Source organism: Mandrillus leucophaeus, unplaced genomic scaffold, assembly GCF_000951045.1.
Source record: "Mandrillus leucophaeus isolate KB7577 unplaced genomic scaffold, Mleu.le_1.0 Scaffold365, whole genome shotgun sequence".
Classification (NCBI taxonomy): domain Eukaryota; kingdom Metazoa; phylum Chordata; class Mammalia; order Primates; family Cercopithecidae; genus Mandrillus; species Mandrillus leucophaeus.
The window spans coordinates 178,391-184,034 of NW_012103865.1; the positions used below are offsets into that span (position 1 = coordinate 178,391).

The following is a 5,644-nucleotide window of genomic DNA, read 5'->3' on the forward strand; positions in this document are numbered from 1 at the left end:
AAAAAAAAAAAAAAAAAAAAAAGAGGGGCATCATAGTCCTTCCAAACTCACTGATCAGAAATTGTGGTGGTACAGACACCAAATTTCTTTCCTCAGAGAATGATGGCAGGGAGTTGCTCTGGACCCACTTTTTCTTGTGTCCTCATCAAATCACTCCTTGCTCGGGTGCACTGTGTCTCCTGGGACTGAGTAAGGCAAGGGAACAGATGGGAATTCCTTGTCTCCCTAGACCTCCTCTCTAACTGTTGTCACTTTCCTCCATGTGACTCCTGAGACACCTGGTCCTAACAGTGGACAAGCTCTGACACTAAGGCTGAAGAGAACACAGTCCACAGTTGTAAACGGTGCTGCAAGAACATGTAAGAAAAGTGAGCAGGGCTTCCAATTTATACTGAGAATGAACATGCAAAAGGAGCAAAGGGCAGACATTACTAACGAACAAATAGGAAGGAATAGGGTTTCTGTTCTAATGAAATCATTCTGTTAAGTTAAGCAGGAGAAACATTTCATTGCAATTACTTCAAGTCAAAGGCTAGTGGCTCCCCAACCAACCAGCATAGCTCTTTGCTCTGTGGTCTCAGCAGCTTCAGAGGACTCAGAAATCCCTTTTTTGCACAAACGTCCCTTTGTCCATTCCAAGACCCAGGATCTCACACTCTGATCCTATCATGAAAATAAGGAGGTGTGCTATAGTTGCTGTGGCCTAATTTTCAGTGTGTTGAGTAGGAAGCATTGAAGAACTTTGAAAGCCTTGCTCTTGGGTCTAGGGATGTGCTGGAGGCAACTTGTACGACTTAGAAGCAGTAAATAGGTGTACTCTTCCCAGCTCCCCATTCAGAGAAGCCATGTTGGTTGCTTGAAATCTGCCATGGTGGGGATGCTGGTACAACAGAAATTAGGAAATGCTACCAGCCATGCCCCCACCTTCACAGACACCCAGTTTAGCAGCACATCACTGGAGTATTTTCTGATGTCCCTCTTATGCCATGTCTTATGGGGACAAAAGGGCTCAGAATTTATCTCCCCTCTACTCTTGTTCTTAGAAGCCATCATCTAAGCGCTCCTCAATTTTTCCTATTTCTATTCAACTCCCAAATTCTCTTGCTCTGTAGCTCTGTTTTTCCTACAAGCATGTGAGTCTAGAACATGATAACCATCTTGAATGTCCCTAAAGGTATCCCTGAACCAGTTCATTATTTACAAATTATCTTTCCTCACATGGAATATTCAGATGCTGGAGTCATTGGGAACAGAGATGGCCAAGCAGCAACTCTAGGTTGTGAACCACGTATAGCCCCGCTATTCTTCTGTGTCGCCAACAGACCCTGAAACAAGGACTTTTTTGCTTTGGAAACTAAGCAGCTCCACAACAGTCAGGAATGACTCTGCTTTTACTTTAGGCTGAGAGGTCAGAAGGATCACACCCTAAGTATTCTCCTCTCCAAGACTGAGTATGGCCACTCTCCATCTGAGTCCCTGGATGTTGTCCAGAGCTCCCTGAGAATCTCTGCTCTGGGGGCAGAATCACCAAGGTTCATCCTCGCCAGCTCCCCACAGACTCCAGCAGGGCTTTCCTGCCAGGTGCCGGGCACAGGAATGGCTCTGCCTGTCTCTTAGTTAGAGGGAGGCCATACAATAATGTTTGTATAAGAGGGACTGGAATTCTGGGTCTCCTTTAAAGTATTTGACAAAATTTTCTTTGTTGTTTTATTTTGCTATCTCACCAATGAGGAGTACAATCCCTTGGTAGTTCTATTGTTTTTGGCACTTGGGAAGGTTTTTGTGGTCAAGCCACATTAAGAAATTGTGCCTTTTTTTTTTCTGGTTCAGCTAAAACCCAAGGCAGTGAAAAAAACAGCAAGAATTTTGAAAGCAGTCACTTGTGCATCCTATGATAAAGGTGTTATGTTTCATTGCCCATATCTAACTTTCAGTCTAGTGGAAATGAAAAGGCACAGTTAGGGGGCATGTGAGCATGCCATGAGAGAGATCGATGCCAATGGAGAAGTCTGTGCCAATCCCCAATTCTGTGGGATTGAAGGGGAGGGAGAGATGACCTCTCCTTCAGACTGTGCTCAACAAGGAGGGAGAGGGAGTTCATCCATGGGAAGCTGAGGAGGAGCAAATCCCAGGGGCATCTAACTCAGGGTGCAGGAACAAATCCTTGGAGAGGAAAATGGCCTAGTTCAGCTGTCACAGGAGACAGGAGAAAGCAAAGTCATCTAATCCACAGTCCCCAGGCTGATTTGCTTCCTTATGACACTATTTTGCACCAGCGTGTTCTCATCTCCCGCTGTTCCTCTGCCTTGGCCAGAATCATCTCTTCCCTGTTTGCTGCTCAGATCAGTGGATGCGCATTGTACAAGCTGATCATTTCCTGAAACAACCCCTTTGCTAGTCTTAGCTATATCCATCCTTATTTTCTGCATCAGGTACTGCTCCCGCCACCATTGCTTATTGCCTTGTAAGAGGTCTCATTTTATATATTTCAATTTTACTTTTTATTAATTAGACATTTGACTTCACCTTTTGCTGATCTATACTGTTGGGGTAACATTGTCGTTTTTGGAGGATGTTTTTGTTTAGTGATTCAGATTAAATAATCTCTTTGTGCTTCAGCGTCCGTGTTTTCTTACTATTTAAAACCAAATACTACTTTCTTTCATTCCTCTCATTCTGTTCCTCTTTCTCTAGATGGTAGTTTTAAGGGAGAAAAAGTTAGACTATAACTGGAGCTATGTGATAAGAGTTATTCAGAATGAGGGTGGGATATTAAGATTGGTAACTCAAAGCAATAGTTAGGGTTAGAACTAATGTTGGAATTAGGGTTTAGGGAAGCTGCTCATAAAACGTGCGGGATGGCACTTCTGGAATATTTTTCCAGCTCACTCTGCAGACACTTCCCAGCATTCCTTGGGCCACTGCAGAATAAACAATGATGAAACTTCACTTATTGGCCACAAGATGTCACTGTGGTCCACTGGGATCTGAAGGGCTCTGGGGATTCTGGGAGAGCAGCCTAGGAGGGAAAGGGTTAAGAAAAATTAGGGCTTGAATCCAATATTATGCAGATGTTGCAGCAGTTTTCAGTTATTGCCAGGCTACCTACAGCTGTACAAGAGGTGGGAAGTCCCTCTAATCTTTAATGAGATCTACAGTTGAAGAATGTTGGCCAGGCAGCCTTGGTGTCGGGGCAGGTGTAGACAGAGGAGCAACTGCCTCAGAGGAAAAGGGACAGGTGAAGGGTGGGTTGTGCCCTGATCCCAGTGCATCTCTGCTGCACCTCATCCTCTCTGCACGTCTCAGCAGGTGACAGCTTTAACCTGTTGAGTGTTCTGGGATTCTACAACTTCATAAGTCTTACTGATAACATCACGTTGGCTGAGATTCCATTGGGCACAGAGCATGTGTTCTCTGGAGGACAAAAAATATTGATAAAAATTTCTGAAACACCTAAGTAAACAAACTATTGAAGGAAAATGTTAGTAGATGCAGCAAACTGTGGCGTTAGACCTGAAGATAACAGAGTAGTAGAATTATACAAAGGAGACTATACATAAGTCTGTACTAAGTACTTGTGGGCATAGAGCAGTGTTTGAGTCCTATCAGGGTAGATTAAGGAAGGAATTCAGCTATTATCATGACTTTGGCTTGGATGAAAATCCATGAACTCCTCAATTGATTTTCTTGTTAAATATTACAGAATAATATTGAACAAACTTTTTATTTTTATCCAGCCTGTATCCCTCTTTAGCACTAACAGGTAAAGCTGACGCCTCTTTAGCACTAACAGGTAAAGCCAACACCTCTTTAGCACTAACAGGTGAAGCTGAAAGCAAGGTTTCTTTAGTTTGGATCCATTAACTACAGGACTGTGAGGTCCACAGCTGGGCTTTACAGGGGGTGCAAACCACATGTGCAGGGAAGCCCATGTGTCTGTGCTGTGCCCAACTCCCCTCTGTGAGGCTGCCAAAGGGGGAGGCCCAGGTCACCCAGGACCCCACTCACAAAGAGGAGAGTAAGCTTCTTGCTTGGCAAAAAAATCAATTCAAAAATTGGCCAATCTGTTCAAAGCAGAAATGAAAGGAAAGTCTCAATTGTGAGACTGATGAATGCCCAATTTTCCAAGTTATGAAATTTGTAGCAGCTCATGGTTCTCAGAATGATTTCAACAGCATATGAAGATATTTTTTAAAGTTTTTGTTTGTCTACAGCTTTCCTTGATTTTGGTCCTAGTTGTTTTTCAGCCCACTCAGCAGTTGAGCTTATTTTGATGCCAAATTTCAATGTTGCCACTTCAGTCACCAAGCACTATTCACATTCTCCATAACTTATACATATAGGTGCGTTCCTGTCTTTTCTCATTTTTGTGTGATTCATTTTAAAATTGGGCTATACAGAATACAAGCATACATTTGTAAATGACTCCCATATTTTATGCAATTTAGCTGTTTACTTTTTAGTAATACCTTTTATGAAAGCACAATAGAGAGTAAAACAGAAATATTAATACAAGGACATCCTGGTACATTTTGACAAATGCATATGCCAGTGCAACAGTAACTGAAATGATTATGAAAAAATTTCCGTCGTGCAGGAAAGTGTCATCATGCTCCTTTCCAATCAATTTCTATCCCAGAAATAAAAACTTTTCTTATTTATTTCTTTATTTATTTAGAGACCAACTCTCACTCTATAGCCCAGGCTTGAGTGCAGTGGCATGATCTCAGCTCACTGCAAGATCCGCCTCCCAGGTTCACACCGTTCTCTTGCCTCAGCCTCTGGAGTAGCTGGGACTACAGATGCCCACCACACCCGGCTAATTTTTTCTATTTTTAGTAGAGACAGGGTTTCACCATGTTAGCCACGATGGTCTCGAACTCCTGACCTCATGATCTGCCCGCCTCAGCCTCCCAAATTTTGGGGATTACAGGCATGAGCCACTGCGCCTGGCCAGAACTTTTCTTATTTTAATTACCATTGACTAGGTTGGTCTGTTCCTGAACTCCATATAAATGGAATCATATAACATTTTTATTGAGTTATTTTCCTCCAAAATTAGCATTTCTGAAGTGTATTCATATTGTTGTATCAGTAGGTCATTCTCTCTTATGACTAATATTCCACTGCATATAAATACACCACAGCTTGTTGATCCACGCTCCTGTTGATGGAGATTCACGTTACTCCTGTCTTCAACTATTAGGAATAAAGTTGTTGTGAACATTCTTGTGGAATTCTTTCTTGTGGACATACGCATTCTTTTTTTTATTTTCTTTTAAGTATAGACATAAGAGTGGAAATACTGACTCAGTGTAGATGTGTGTGCTACGCTTCCACGTCCCCAAGAAAGCTCATATTGAAGTTTGTCAATGTGATGGTATTGGGAGGTGGGACAGTTATGACAAGGTCATGAGGGATCCGCCCTCAGAAAGAGATCAGTGCCCTTATTGTGGGAGCGAATTCGTGGTCTTGGGAATGGTTTTCTGATAAAAAGGATGAATTCAGTCATTTCCTCTGATTTCGGTGCTTGCTTCCCCTTCCTTCTGCCTTGGATAACAGCAGGAGGCCCTCATCAGTTATGACCCTTTGATCTTGGACTTCCCAGTCTCCAGATCTATAAGCCAAATAAATCTCTTGTCCT

The 5,644-nt window shown here is 42.6% G+C and overlaps 1 gene segment (V, D, J or C); it reads left to right on the forward strand.

The window, feature by feature from the left end:
• The window catches only part of LOC105546669, a 7,699-nt gene that overhangs the window by 293 nt on the left and 1,762 nt on the right, over nt 1–5,644 (forward strand).